The sequence below is a fragment of the Pelodiscus sinensis genome, chromosome 10 (assembly GCF_049634645.1).
Source record: "Pelodiscus sinensis isolate JC-2024 chromosome 10, ASM4963464v1, whole genome shotgun sequence".
Taxonomy (NCBI): domain Eukaryota; kingdom Metazoa; phylum Chordata; order Testudines; family Trionychidae; genus Pelodiscus; species Pelodiscus sinensis.
The window spans coordinates 39,653,361-39,670,286 of NC_134720.1; positions in this window are offsets into that span (position 1 = coordinate 39,653,361).

The following is a 16,926-nucleotide window of genomic DNA, read 5'->3' on the forward strand; positions in this document are numbered from 1 at the left end:
AAATTATTATAACTGTGCTATGTACAAAGGCTTGGTGGCAGTGGACATGGAATCCAGATTGCAGAAACTTATGATAGCTAGGAAGCGGCCATCTGAACCAATTTATTTTTTAATGGAAAATGCAATTTCTGCAAGATCACAATTTTCCATGGAAAAATTTCAGTTTTGTTGGCAATTTGTGATACTCCATCAGAAAAATTGAAATTAAATATTTAATTTGGTATTAGCTTCACTTGAATCAGAATATTTCATTTTGTTGAACTGACCAGAAACTCATCATTTTTAATCAATTCAGTATTAAACAGAATTTTTCTACTGTGTGGCATTGTCTCATAGGAGCTGTTAGTTTGGGCCTCCATTCTATCTTTTTGGCTGGGCTCACTAGTGGATTACATCTCCAGTGATACAAGGTGGAGTTCCATCTCACCAAGATACCTGGTATATGTAAATGTCATAACTGTAGATATATAGTTGTTGTAGTACAGACAAGAAGCATGGTCCTTAGTGGAGAATGGGGGTTCAGGGTCCTGAACTACAGTTCCCATAAAGCAATGCACTACAATACAGAATTTCAGTTTAATATAATGAGCTGATTTGAAATGCAGTATTTAGGATTAATTCAATAACCAAAATTAAACATTTCTGTTTCAAGAACTAGCAAAATAATTTGTTTCACTAGAAAATTGGGAAACAAAATGTTTTGTCATTTCTAGATTGAAAAAGTTCTGAATATTTCGTTCTGTAAAAAAAAAATTAAAAGTTTTGTCCAACTATAGGACAGATGATTTAAGTTACAAAAATGATTTGAAATATAAAAATAATGATTTAAGTTAAATAATTATTTAAGATATAAAATAGCGTGTTAAAGAGGTACATTTCTTTAATAAGATTCCAGTTGAATTCAATAGGCTTTGTATCAGTTCCAAAAGGATTGCACAGCCTTTGCAAAGAAAAAGAGGGACTGATATAATAGATTGACAATGACCCATCCACTGATATATTTGATTACTAGAAGGAAGATTCAGCTGAGTCACTGGTTTCCAAAAATTCCATGACTATTAGATCACATCTTCAGTTGGTGTAAATTGGCATTGCCACATTGACTTCCATGGTACAGTACTAGGTTGATTTACACCATCTGAGGAGCTAGGCCAACATTTTTACATGAAATGCACTAGTAAAAGGGCATTGCCTAAACACAATAAAGAGTGTTTAAATATTAATACTCTATTAAATGGATAATAATTGGATTTCAAGCTAATGTGATTCCTGCCACAGCTGTGTTACAAGATACTCAGAAATTAATGGCTACTTGTGTCCATCCTGCATCTATTGATCTTCCCAAATGCATTGTAATTGGTACATCAGGCGATTGACGCTTTTCGTGCTGATGGGAGTTGCCACAGGAGAGATGCAAAGCAATGAGGAACACTCTGGGTACTTCACAATCACAGCAGTGACACGTTGCCTGTGGTTTATTATTTATGGCCATCGCTATTGTTTAAGAGAACAGATGGCAACCACACCAATAATGAGTGATTGCAGCACACTCTCTGTGCAAGCCTTACCTGCATCCTTGAGTCACTCCAAAACAGGGCATGGCATCATGCAACATGATGCAAGCCACTACACACATTAAGAAGTGCCATGGGACATCGCAAGGGAACTTCACTCTTGTTGTCTTAGCCTCTCTCTTGAGGAAATGGACCTTGCTTCCTCAGGAGTTGTGTACGTCAGCTGATATTGCTTGGAAGAGGAGTAGACATTAGAAGTCACAGTTAGGCCTTAGGAACGGGAACCGTGGGGTATGATTGTGGCATCCTGCTCCAGGTTCCTCAAAGCCCTGTAGACTTCACACTGTGCAAGATCTCCATTCAGATTTGCAATGGAGAGCATCATGGGGTAGCACATAGCATATGGGCTATGAATGAAATCCTGGCCACATGGAAATCAAAGGCAAAATTCCCATTGACTCTAGTGGGGGCCAGCCTGTCACCCTCTGTATTTTCATTTTAGTAGCCTACATTGCTGGGACTACTCCTGCTTCTGAAGCTGGGAGTCTGTCACATTTGCATTCTTGGGAGTTCAGCAGGGCTAATTTTTTGTGTGCCAGGCCTACCAGATTTGGCCCAGAGTGAATTTATGACAAGAAAAGCTTCTTAAATAGTTAATTGTTCTATTGTTTAAAAACAAAGCTCTGTAAACACTGCAATGGAGAAATCAGTGTGGGCTCTTTGAAACAATACCATAGATTTCACCTACAAAGAACACCACTATGGGCACATCTACACAGTACGGCTAAAGCCAAAATAAGCTACACAACTTCAGCTACGTCAATTGCATAGGTTAAGTCAAAATAGCATATTTTGGCTTTTAGCGCTGTCTACACAGCAGGAAGTCCGAGAAAGAGCATTCTTCCTCTGACCTCCCTTACGCCTCATGAAATGAGTGTTACAGGAGTCAGAGAAAGAAGTCCTCTAGCTCAATCTTATGTCAAAATAACTGCTTGTAGTATAGACGCGGACTATGTTATTTCAGAATAACGTTATTCCAAAATAATACTGCTGTGTATGTATTTAAATATCTAAGGGCACTGCAGATGGAGATACAGGATGGTGCAATTCACCATGTTGTGTAAACACGATCTCCAAGTGTATGTTCTTCCCCTATATGTTTTGCATTTAGTTAGGGAACAATATCTCTTTATGTTAACCTGCCACTGCAGGTAAGTTTTCATCCTCACGAGGGGTAGGAGGGCTACAGCTCCAGATAGAACCACATCCTACATGTGTATCAAAATAAGCCTGACTGCTTTTTGTTACACAACACACGTAGCTTATGTAGATTAAGCCCTATATCTTGTCTGTGTGAGTTAAATGACATTTTTCAGTGCTAGGAGCGATGTTAATGCCCCTTGAAGTGACCTCATATTATTTTACCCTGGCTAGGGCTGAATGGAACACTAAGGTTTAGTTAAGAAGGTGCAATTTTTAAATAACATAGAAATAAAATAAAATGTACAAAGTTTTCCTTGCCTTGGTTAGTGTGTGCATGCCGACATTTGTGTCTTTGATTTTCCCTGTTAGTCTGTGTATAGTATCTGAGGCCTTATGAATTATTTATTTGTGTAACATATTTCCATGATACTTTATAGGGTTGGGCTTATTTAATTAACCTCTTCTCTGTTGTGGCTCTTCCCCTGAAAAATAAACAATCAAAGACCAAATCTGAGGCTGAAGGGGTGGGTGTGGGAGAAGGAGAGGTGTGCACTAAGTCTATTACAGGGCTTTGGACCCCATTGATTAGAATCATAAACAAAAAATCCCTTATGGAAAATCTTAATTGTGCACTGACTGCAGGGAACGTAGTGTGATTTCACCACTTAGTAAACTATAATCCCCTACAATGGCTTGAGAATATTAACTCATGCTGTCAGGTTGTGATCTCAGGAATAAAACTTGTGAGCATAGTAAGTTAGCTATTGCTATTCAACCCAGAACAACAAGATGGTTCCCAAGCATCTTCAGAACATGAAAGTCCTTCCAGACTCTGTGCTATGGAATATCTCTTACTTTATAACCCTGACTTTATGTCTGTACATCTGCACTGTTTTGAAGTCCCTCTGAGCAGAAAGATGTGGTATTCTAATATTATTTTAATGTTGATTATTCTGGTTTCTAAAGAATACCACATATCTTGATTTTGTGTCTCTTCCTCTTCTTCCCCAGATAGCTTAACTTATGCAGGAGACTTAACACCACTTTTGCTGTCAGCCTTGGCTTGGCACTGACCATAGTTCAGCCAAACAAGAGAATCTGGTTATGTATTTTGGCCAGTTGCACTTTGTCTTGAAGTTAATTAAGAAAAAGTCAGGGTACAATGAATTTTGTTTTTAATGGCAAGCAGTCCTGATGTATAGGCAGGGAGCAATAGCTTTCCTTGGGGAAAAGAAAAGGCTTATATAAGTAGACCTATCAATTTGGAGATGGTGTAGGTGCTGTCATTGACTATGCCTTGGGGCTTGAAGGACTGTCAGGAATATAGAGTAATCAGAGACATGTGTATAAGAAAACTACCTGTGACAATGCTGGAAAACCTGGCCCACAGCCCACCTTACAACCTTATTTATCTACTGAATAATTTATTTTTAATACTGTCCCCTGTTTGATTGTTCAGAACATTGTAATTGAAATATAGACACAAAAAGTATTTTGTCTCTATTTTTTGGAATGCTTTGAATACAAATGCATAAGCCCAGGTAAAGGCAAGGACCATTGTCATGAAAAGCAAAAGACTGAACCCAACTAGATGTATTTTTAAATGTCCGTACTTCAGCCCTCCCACTTTTGTGCAGTGACACGCCCACCATAAAAAGATTCTGAAAATGCAGCAGGTGGAATTTTTCAGTTCAACAGACATAAAAATTTTCATCCCAGCTGCCCTTATATACACGTTGTGTGGCCAGCACCATCATGACAACACTTGCAGTGTTTCATAGTCTTCTTGTAGCCATAGTGACTGGAGTCAATTGAATAGGACAACAATCTCAGCTTTCATCCCTTTCTAAAAAGGAGTTTCTAGTCCCTTTGGGTACAGAGAAAATCTTGAACTCATGCTTGAACATCACCAAGTCTATGGTTTTTGGGTCCTGACACATAATTTTTGATCTTTTGGGCTGGGTCTATCTTCCTTTTCCTGAAGGCACTGGGCATTCTCCATGCACTGCGACTACAGGACCAGTCCTTTTGAAAGCGTGAAGAGCAATGCATGGTAAAGACCAAAGCAAAGACCACGGCAATGGAAGAGTGGCTTTATTAGGGCCACCTTAACTGTCTAAAATGCAGTTAAAATATGGACAAGCAATGCAATACTGTGAAGAACTAGATGAGATATCAGGTGATGTTATGAAGTACAGTAAAATCTGTGAGAGTTACCGTACTGGTCAGATGAGAATGGTCTTTAATGGGATGGATACTCACAGGACTTTCTCTTCCTCTCCCCAGATAGTGAATTGACACAGCAAACGACTGCAATTTTTTCTGAAACTCATCTATGAAATGACAATCTGAATCAATCCATTTTCCTCTGATCTTCAGACTTGTCTTGCTAAGATAAGCAACCAGTTATTTGTTTCAAATATTTTTTTCCACACCTTGCTGAACTCCCCTTGGTTTTCTTGATTTGGATTCTTCCATAGTTTTGAAAGAGATTTACAAAGTACACTGGATTATACTATTGACAATAGCAAGTCTATAGAAAATAGACTATTTTTAAAAAATATAACAAATCTAACAGCTAGTTAATTATTGTCGGGAGTGCATCTTGAAAGAAGAGTTTTCTGTAAAAGAGAGCTAGGTGTATGTTTGGAGTGAACAGAAAGACTGCCATCTGCTGGCACATAAGAACAGCTAGCACTGTGTATAAGTGAAGAGGATCAAACAATAATACAGTTGTTAGATTGTGCGCATGACATAACATACAGCTCTGAGCACCTGTCTGGGCTCCAGCTTGCCAAATGATTAGTTGCAGAAACCCAGTGTGAAGACTGAGAAAAATCTCTCCTTCTGGTTCTGCGGATTGAACAATCAGAACCAATGGGCTCTGTGTAGTAGCATCCATTCGGTTCCTGACTTAGAAGGGACTTGACACAGAGCAGCAGTTCTAAGTACTTCAAGCCTGGCAAACATAGCTCTCAGCTCCTAGACTGGGACGTCTTTTTTAGAGACCAATTGTGTTTGTTTCCTTTGAATTCACTGCCCCAAGAGAATCTCAATATGGCTGTTAGATACCTACAAGGGAACTGATATGGTTTAGTAGCTAGTACACGTGAGAGTCAAGAAAGATGAGTTCTAATCCCAATTCTGCCTGACCACCAGAAAGCAATGTCATCTCGCTGTGCTTCTATTTCCTCTCATGCCCTTTGTCTGCCTTGTCAATTAAGATTTATAAGCTCTTCAGGCTACAGATTTCTTCTCTCTCTGTGTCCCTGCAGTGCCTAAAATAGTGAGGCCCTGATCACTCTTTAGGCACTACTTTAATACAAATATTAATAAATACAGACCATTCATTCATACTCTGGCTGACCAGAAATCTTTTTGAAGACTGTAAACAAAGGGAAGGATGATCTGGAAGCATTAGGCAGGAGAAGAGAGAAGAGAAAGAATGAAGATGTGTTTCACCCTAGAGAGAGGAATTCAAGAAAATCTGAGCAGTGGTGCAGCACCATTGTAGGGGGAAACTGAGGATACTTCCTGGGATGTCTCATTTCCTGCAGTCAGTTGCAGATTGGCTGACTTAAAACAACAATGATATGAAACAAATGAGTAGAGAAAGGAAATAAAAGGGCAGTGGCGGATATAGGGCAGCTGCCCCAGGCCCCGCGCTTCAATAGGCCCCGCGCACGCACTACTATCTGTCGGCTGCGGCCATGGCGCATGCGCGAAATTGTGCTGCCCTGGGCCCTGCAAAACTCTCATCCGCCCCTGTAAAAGAGAAAGGGCCCAGTCTGCTGGTAACATGCAGTTTCCCTTATCCAGGATAAATGAGTCTGAGAAGCGAAGAGAATGAGCTCAACGGTATCTTTGTAAAACACCTGGTACAGAATGTAAAATTTAAAAAAAGAAATCTCAGGATGCACATTGACTAACAAAGGGGGCGGATGCCCTCATCTTAATGCCAGACAAGGTTTGACTATATAATGCAGGACTCACGGCGGAGACCCTCAATGCAGGGACAGGACAGGCTGCGCAGTAGCTATTATACTCTTATTACTCTAGGGGGTGGCCAAGTTAGTCTGTATAGGATAAACTAAAAAAACAACAAATAGTCTAGTAGCACCTTAAAGACTAACAAAACATGTAGATGGTATTATGAGCTTTCATGGAAACAGCCCACTTCTTCAGATGACCAGAGTCCTGGACATCCAATACTCTAATCATCTGAAGTGGGCTGTGCCCACGAAAGCTCATGATACCATCTACGTGTTTTGTTAGTCTTTAAGGTGCTTCTAGACTATTTGTTGTTTTTTTAGTTTATACTGTTATTAGACTTTGGGTTTGAACAGAAATTAAAGTTAACTGGGTGGCAAATGGCCATGCATTAACTTTTTACAGGTAGATGTTGATAAGATGGGAGATGGAGTGATTCAAATCAGATAATTCAGGTAGGATGAGGCATTTGATTGACAGTCAATGGCAACTGAGCTCCTAAAGCAGGGGAGGGCAAATACTGGCCCTGGAGCCAGATCTGTTCCACCAAGCTTAGTCCCTGGCGGGCCCCCATACTGCCACATTTACCTACTCCTCTGCAGGTACAGGGAATCACAGCTCCCATTGGCTGTGGATTGCCGCTGTGGCCACTGGGAGTTGCAATTGCCCATACCTGTAGAGGCACAGATAAATATAGCAGCAGCGGCCCACCAGGGGCTACCACCACCATTTTATTGCCCACTCCATCCTAAGGCCTACATCTCAAATGTATTCAGGCGCCTAACTCTCAATGACTTCGTTAATTGCTTTGAAACTGGGAGTCACTTAGGGGCATGGGAGTTAGGCACTCAAATGCCTTTAAAAATCTGGCCCTTCACTGCTTTTGAAGATCCTTTTCATCACTAACGACTATGATTTCTGTTTAAGAGGTGAGCTAACGCTTAACTAAATTTACCCATTACAAATCCTGAAAAATTCCAACACAGCTGGTGGGACAGATTTGCCCTGCCCAATATACAGCTCTTCAAACACAGTTGCAGCCTTTTGGAATAATGATGTTTTTTTTTCAGGCAGGCAGAGCTCTGGGTTTATTATAGACAAGTATCCAGTAGCCCAAAATGACTTGTTTATTTCATTGGTTTTGGTTCCTCTAGTCATTTCAGACCCTTCCTTGGCTTGTTTAAACAATGTTGGTATGAAATGAACCCCCTCTCTCTGGTACAGAGGATTAGTGGGCTTTTCAGTTTTACCACAGCAGAAAGACCTGAACTGCTTGCCATTTGATCATAAAGTAATGAGCATGCAGGTCAGAAGCATCTGTTCTTGTCGGGTGAAGAACTGGAAAACAAATACTTGGATTTTGTTGTAAAAAATACTTGGCACCTATTAAATATAGAGGGTGAAAATTAAAGCAATGAAGAATTAGCAAAATGCCTATGCACCCTATACAACCCACTTAAAGCTTTGCACTGGCGCACTCACAAAGAACAGTTCTTCTAAGCACTGAGTTTGGCTGAGAGCCTCAAAAGTATTTAAACACCTAAACAGAAGCTTCAGAGGGGAAGCCAAGTTAGTCCGTACAGAATAAACTTAAAAAACAACAAATAGTCTGGTAGACTTTAAAGACTAACAAAACATGTAGATGGTATCATGGACCCTCAAAAACTCATGATACCTAAACAGAAGGTAAGCACCTAAATACCACTGAGGATCTGGCCTTTTGTGTCTTCACTATGAGGAAGCAAAGTTGCCAGCTCTCATGGTTTTATCACTAGCCTTGCAAAGTTTAGTGATCTTAAACCACCAGATCCTGAAGTCAGATGACGTGAGAATCTCAGTTTGGGGGGGGGGGGGAAAGTTGGAGCCTTCATAGCCATGGGGGTAGGGTGGAGAGGGATGGGTGGAGGAGGAGCTTGAAAATGTAATCCTTTTAAAAGCCAGAAGATAAATAAGAAAATCCCCGTTTTGATTATTAGTCTTCAAATCTCATGACTTGAAGCCAAGCATATGATGGTGACTAATAATATTTGACCATTGGAGGTGGCCAATATTTCAGGAACACCAGAGAACTGATGAGGGGTTACGGCTCCCATATTTGGAAAAGGACCAATGGAGCTTGTTTCAGCTCCTGCTCCAGAAGAGCCTTGCTGTACAGAAAGTACTGAACTACGGGTGACAGGTTTGTTTACGCACCATTTCGACACAACCAGTCTTATTTAGGTACAGGCTCAGTAGCCCAGCTCATAAAAGGAAATTCTTATTTCAGTCGTATGCTCACATTTTTTGGCACTAGCAAATAATGATGAACCAGGGCTATCATTTATCTGGATTGCTGGAAAGGGTTTGATATTGTCCTGTGCAGCAGAGCGATTTACAAGGCCAGGAAGAATGGTGCTGAGACAGACACCATTGACACTGATTACTAACCATTTCAGAAAGTGGTAGCAGATGGTGGCAGCTCCATCAAGTGGATTACTTGCAAGGTACTGCAAAGCACCTGCTCTGCTGCTGTGTCCTGAGCAAAAATTGTCATGCGCTCACTACTCTGGCTCGCCCTATTGACTGCAACTCTGTCCAAGACAGAAAGGGGATCACCTGGGGGAGAGCATAAGAAGGCGTTGTCCTTCAGAGGGAACACTCAAGGCTGCCAGTGGAGGTGGGGGAAAGCCAAAAGAATAGCTGGCATAGGGCCCAGTGGTTTATGCACTGTTGCAACTATAATGGCAACATCAGCCAGCCCTGGAAGTGCTGAAGGGCTGGTTGGGGAAGGCTAGCCCCAACCCTGCCCTTTGCATAAGTGCTCTGCCCCTTCCAGGGGCCCATAGTTGCCCCCCACATTGCCCAGGGTCTGGCAAAGTCTGTCAGCTGCCCCAGTGACACTAACATGAGGTCAGGAGCCTATGTATTCATGGGGCTTTAAAGATCCCATGATGCAGTGGATATGTAGCTACTATCTACATTCATATTTGGATTATTAGTTAGGCCCAGATCCTCAGAGATATTTAAGCTTCCTACTTCCATTGGGCTACAAATCCCTTTCTGTCTCTAGCTATGACTGCCTTCCTAAATTCCCTAAGCATTTTCAGTTGGGTCTGGCTTTTACTTCTTCTAAACTGTGATTCTTAACAGTGTTCAGACCATCTGCTACCACTGAAGTCAGTAGTAAAACTCCTACGCTCTTCAAAAATCCTATGCCTAATATCGGTTATTGTTGTAGACTGTCAATCATGTTGGACTCCGCCCCAGAGGTGGCTGCATGTGAATGGTTCTTGCATATAATGTTTGTTGTTTGTATAGTGCTTAGGGATCTTTTGGGATGAAAGTGGTTTGTAGGCAGCATTGGGATCTTCAAAAGCATTCAGCATTGCCCTACTGCTAGCCAGCGGCAAACTACCACTGACTTCTGTAGAAGCATTGAGTAGTCAATGGTGAGCACTTTTGAAGAAAAAAAAAACCTCATCAATTAGTTATTATTGTAATGGTTGGAAAGTACTGGCCTCTCTTATTTGCCCTTGCTTTTGTCTTGAAGATTGGCAAGTAGGGCTTCATCATTCTGTAATTCTCTTGAGTAACTCGTAAGACCTAGTCTTCACAGTTTTTCCTGATTTAATTATTTTAATGCATAGCATGCATTTTTCTCAAAATAGTGACCTACAATGTTAGCTGCTCTGGAATGCCCCGCCCCCATATTTTTATGCAAATTTGGTTTTGCATAGTCCATGACTAAAGTGCCTGTGCATTATGGCAATACAAGTACTAATACGAGTGAGCTTAGCTTTAATCTGTTTTGATTATAGCCACCATTTTGATCCTTCCGCAAGATTCTTTTCAGAACAAGATGTCTCAGTCCAATGAGAATTTTCCTGGAGAAGTATTTTGAATAACCCTTTTTGAAAGGGTAACAATAGTCATCATCATAAAACTGAGACACACAGGGAATGCAGAGGAAAACAGCGCAAACCCAATTCAGAATGATTTGGATGATTTGCTCTTTAGGGCAATAAGCAGCGGATGTAGTTCAACACAAAAAGAGTAGCAAGTTAGTGTGTAGGTTTGAATGAACGATTTATTATTCTGCACACACTCGGGTTCCTCAGCCACTCTCATCTGTACCCATCGGGATCTCAGGAGAAATTCCTAGAGTGTGTAATTGTATATAATGTGAAGCTCCTGTAGCAGGAAATAGGTTTGTAAGCATTTTTATTCAGGACAATTGATGTCATACAGATATGGTCTGCAAGAAAGCAGAGTGGAGAGAGATATCCCGGTGAATCATTGGGAAGTTGATACAGTCTTTTGGGGGATTATCATTTTTAGGCAGTGAATGTACGTAAGACAAGCCCTGCAAGAAATGCACTGCAACTCATCATACAATGTTAGCTGATCTATGACAACTGAATGTTGAAGTGAAAACATTCAGCGCCTCCCAATTGCTGTTATGGACAAGTGTGCTCAGTGAAATTACGCGGGAGCACGCTACAGAGAGATTCCATATAAGGGTATGTCTACACTACCCCCCTGGGGGGGGGGTAATGTAGTCATATGGAGTTGCAAATGAAGCCCGGGATTTGAATTTCCCGGGCTTCATTTGCATAAAGCCGGCCGGCGCCATTTTTAAATGCCAGCTAGGTCGGACCCCATGCCGCGCGGCTACATGCGGCACGGACTAGCTAGTTCGGATTAGGCTTCCTAATCCGAACTAGCTGTACACTTCATTCCACGAAATCATGCCAGTCTAGATGCAGCCTTGATGTTTGGTTCCCATCTCCTTTCCTAAGTGCTAGCGTTACCTGCAAGCTGAGAGATTCAAATGCCACTCAGCTGATTGGCAGAGCACTCAAAGCCTCCCACAGCCAGCAGCATGTGTTTCTATTGATAGTGCACATCAGCGCATAACAAAATTCATTCTGCACATTGAAGGAAAAAATTAAGGGACCGTTGCCTAGTGCTCAGAAATTTTCTTTGTCAATTTGCATTAGCTATTAGTTTAATTGCCTGCTTTTAGAGGCCCGAGTTATTGTGGCTATTCCATTTCTATAGCAAAGGCAGGAAGAGTGACTATGACTCATCTCCCGGGAAGGGAGTTCCACAACTATTGGCCAGCAGCCAAGAGCACTCTATTCCCTGCTCCCATCTCTTGTTGAGGACAGATCCCTTGTTCCCTCACAGATGGCATGGTATGTTCTTACCATGGAGGGACAGGCACTCCTTAAAATAACCTGGACCCACTCCGTGGCAGTTCGCTAGATAGGTGCACCAACCTGTATCTGTAGCATGGGCAGGTGTATTGAGTGTTGTGAGGGACATAGTAGACTGCGCTTTCCACATGTGGGAACAGTGGTCTCCAATAGTTAAGGACCATGGTGCTCTTGATGGGCTCACCAGCCAAGAATAGCATGAGTCATCCACATATAATACATTGGGTCCCTGTGCTAGTTGTCTGGGGGACTGTTGCATTTGTAGTTAGATCTAATTTAATGTTTCGCATTAGCATTAATTGAGTTGCTTAATTACTGTATATTTGATATGGTCCAAGTTACAGCAGGATAGCCTCCGGGAGTATTATTTTGCTTCCTGTGTGATTTTTGTATTCTGATGTGAGATATTCAGAGTAAAACTATAAAGCAAGTAATCCATAGCAGAGGCAATACCATATATTTGAACTGCTGCATTGCTACCTTATTTGTGCTGCTAGTACTAAATGTTCCTACTGACACTGAACAAACTCACATAGAGCTAGTAGAGAGGCTCTTTCCAGCATATAAACTAGAGTCAGTGGTGTGTAAATATAATACACATTCTGTGTTGGAACTTGTCACCTCTGGATAAAAAAAAATGGCATGTTCTTGTTACACAATGACATGTTTCCCCAACACTGGTCATGTTTAGTATCTACTACCATCTAGAGGGAAGCAGCTGTATAGCTCTTGTTTTCAGAGTAAATGTGTGTACACACACACACGCACACACACACACACACACACACACACACACAGCTCGCCAAGCCATGGCGACCCTGCTCGCCAGCCACGTGGTTCGGCATGCTGCACATGCGCTGACCCTGCTGTGCGGCTGTGCCAGCTTGTAATCTACTCGCCACGGACGAGTAGATTACGTTAATTGTCGAGCCCTGTGTGTGTGTGTGTGTGTGTATACACATATATATATATATAAATCTGTGCCATAATTACCCCTGGAGAGTGATTAAGCCCACAGTAAGTTATGAAGCATCTTCATTTTGAGCCTTTTGCTTCTCAAGGAAGCTATGTAAACCTGAGCTTCACTCCTTTACAAACATTGCATTCTGTGTGCATTCTATGTGGGTGACTCCCATACTACAAGTTAGCCAACATGCATAAAAATTTTTTGGATTAATCCTCCTCCCCAAGCCACAAAATCCCTTACTAGCCTAAAATGTACCTATCTATGGTAGGTATATGGCCACCACCACCACAGTATCCGAGCGACCTGAAATCTTTACTGTATTTATCTGCATACAACCCCTATAAAGTAGAGAGGTGCTATTTGCCCTACTTAAAAAAAAAAATTGGGAAACTGAGGCACAGAAAGACTTGCCCAAGTGACTTGCCCAAGGTCAGACGGGAAACCTGTAGCAGAGCATACAGTTGAACCCAGGTCAGTCCCAGGCTAGTGCCTTAGCCAGAGGTCCAGCCACTCACTCACTAATGTGATCTGTAAGGAGATGCTCACCGGACTGATGCTGGGATGAGCAGTATAGTGAGCTGCTGAAGAAAGAAGGTGGAAAGAATTCTGAAGTAGAAGTGGAGGGCAATAATTTCAGATGAGCCAGTAGCCTGAATCCTCCACTCCACTGATTTGAGGAATTCAGAGCCTCCTTCCTACATCCCAAGCTGTGTAAAGACTTGTCTTCAATGCATGGTTACTCTGAGCTATAACCTGATTGTAGCCCCTAACTCAACGTGCATCCACACATACTGCCCTTAATGCCAGTGTGGTAGTATAACCTTGAGTTAGCTGGCCAGTCAGGGAGTACAGGCTAGACAGCCTGAATTAGCACTGCGCCTGGTGACCAACACAATGACTCTATGCAGGTCAAGTGCCATGTGAGTGTGGCTGCTCTCACTGGAACAAGGCTAAGTCAAGAGGGGTTAATTCAAGCATATGTAACCCTTCCTCTTGGCTAGCCCAATGTGAGGTTATTCAGCATAGGGGAAGCCTTGTGACTTCTTACACAACTGTGGGAGGGTAGGCCTGAGGCTGCTTGGGGTGCTCTGCGTTGTGTGTGTGTGCGCGCACGCGTGCATGTGCGTGCCTCAGACCAGAGCCATTCAGACAAACCACCAGGAACAGGCTTTATTCTGGAAAAAAACAGAACAGGAAAACAGTTCAGCAGCTCCTCCCCCCTCTCTCCCCCAGCATGCAGCCTGTATGCTGCTTCTAGCACAGTCCCTGCTGAGACACTGTTGGGGGCAGAGGGCACATCCTGGCAGGAACCAGGATATTCTCCCAACATGCTGCAGTTTGTCCACAACTTGTAGTTCCTAGGGCACTGCTGAAACACACTGGACCTTGGGCTACACATAGATAACTCCCCTTAACTCTACAGTGAAGACACAGCCTTAGCATAACCTGATAGAAATGTAGCCGTGTTAGTCTGGTGTAGCTGGAACAAAAAACCGGACTATGTAGCACTTTAAAGACTAACAAGATGGCACAGACATTTACCTCCCTCCCCATCCCCCTTCTGTTCTGAAATGTGATTTGTCCTTTTCATATGTGTTCATTTTTTAAAATTGTATCCTTTGGTATATATGGTTGTGACTATTTTCTTCCACTATTTGATCTGAGGAAGTAGGTCTGGCCCACGAAAGCTCATCACCTAGTAAACCATCTTGTTAGTCTTTAAAGTGCTACATAGTCCTGTTTTTTGTTTCAGCATAACCTGTTACATGTTTCTTTCTGTACCCAACCACAGAGATCTAGAATTTGTTCCAAGCTACTTAATCTAGCTCTTTAGCCTCATGCTTGCTGCTCTAGAGGCCTTAGTTTAGTCCCTTGCATCAGCCAAGATGATGGGCATGACAAATGGGGGCTCATTCAGGATTCAACACGCGGGTGGGTCTCAGGCACTCAGGAAAAGCTTCCTCTGTCCAGGGTAGGATGTAGGTTTCAACCCACTCATCAGTATGTTTTATTCATCCCCTTCTGTACCTGGCCCACACCTGTGAGTCTGCTACAGAGCCTAGTTCAAGTTGTTGTCACTCATGCTTTGACTTCTGGACATCCCAGATTAAACACCCCCATGGTGCCAACTAAAAAGGTCTGAAGAGTATATAAGGAGAGTGCATCATTGGATGTCCAGGGGAACCCTACACCTCCCACTACTTCTACAATCAATGAATTGTATGGAGAGTAAGTAGCTTGTGTTTCTAAAGTCATCATGGCTTACATCTGATACCAATCAATACTCTACTTTGAGGAGAGATTTACCCAAACAACCTTAAGCATCTGTAATGTTGGAAATCTGAATCCAGTTTTGAGTCCTGAAACCATCTTTCAAGATATCAAAAAAGTATATCATTATTTGCCAGGCAAAATAATACTCCCACACAGAAAGGCACATTCTTATGGGTCTACCTCTGATATAAAGCTGCTGTGCTCTAGCTTACAAGTCTATAGAAGTCTGGGACTGCTCCTTGCACAGCATGCAGCTTGCTATCAAAGAAAGGAAAGAGGATTCCCACCCAGCTTTGGGTGATAGTTTGAACATGCAGGCTATTTATATTCTCATTTTCACATTCCCCACTGAGATCTTTGCCTGTTAGAAAAACAAAAAGCAGAAAGGGACCTTCAAAGTCAGGGGGGGGATAAGTAGCACGTGCACGTGGCAATTGCTCAAGGAGTTTCCAAAATGGGATAAACCACTCACACCCATACTCAGTAACACAGAGAGCTAGCCAGCTGCTTTGCACGGTTGGGCTCCAGTTCTCAGATGCATGGACTGAAGATGATGGGAACTGTGCTATGTAGAAACCAGTTTTCTGGAGGCACTCAAAGATGCACTGCATTAAACCATAGTGCCGCCTCACCAGTAAAAGCTTCCTTAGGGTCTAAAAAAATATAAGGAGTCCAGTGACACTTTAAAGACTAACAAATTTATTGGGGGTATTAGAGCATAAGCTTTTGAGAGATACAACTCGCAAGGAAGTGAGTTGTAGCTCACGAGACCTTATGCTCTAATACCCTAATAAATTTGTTAGTCTTTAAAATGCCACTGGACTCCTTGTTTTTGCTGACCCAGACTAACCCGGCTACCTCTCTGAAACTTATGATTTAAGACCCGTCAACATCCACAAAACTTGCAAGGTTTCCCAGTGGGGACATACAGTATAAAAAGGCCATTAGTAACACACAGCACAGCTGTTGAACAGCATGCTAACAGTGCTTCCATTTCCTCTTGGGCAGTACTAATCTCAAGATAACAGAGACCAGTGAAGCCAAAACATTATTATCTTTGTATTATTCTTTCCCTTTGTCCTCAACTACTAATTCACAGTATGCTTAATTATTCACAGCAGCTTGACTGCTGAGAAGATTATTTGTCTCTGTTCCTGGCTACACACAATTTACCATTGCAGAAGAGTTTTTCTTTAAAAAAAAAAAAAAAAAGTATGATTTTTTCCAAAATTAATTTATGTGCCAGCTTCAACTCTAACAGGCCTTCTTGCAGTAATCATATGGAACTAAATATTCCAAGTAATCAATCAAAGCAGTGGAACTAATTTTGTATCTGTCACTTTTGATTTTTCCAATAAAAATGAGTATTTTACTCACGGTGCTGTTGTGATTCAAGCTCTTCAAGCTTTCATTCAACTTGCATCAGCGCTTCAGAGACACACTTGAAAATCTGAAGAGATGTCACAAATTGCAGAGAAACTAAAACACGTTGATTTTTTGGGGCATACCCCCCCTTTGTTATTTTCTTTGAGTCTTCAGCGCTATCTCCATAGAGCCTCGTCATCTTTCCTGCTTCCTCTATCCAAACACCTAGAACGTCATAGTAACTCCATGCACACTAGGGATGTTAAATATCGGTTAATTGAATAGTCAAGTAACCTCATTAATTCTTATCGGTTAGTTGACTATTCTGTAGTCCCCGGGGGTGGGGCCAGCAGCCAGTGCACTCCGGCCTCACTCCCGAGAAAGCCTTCTGCCACTCTGCACTGATGCCTCTGCC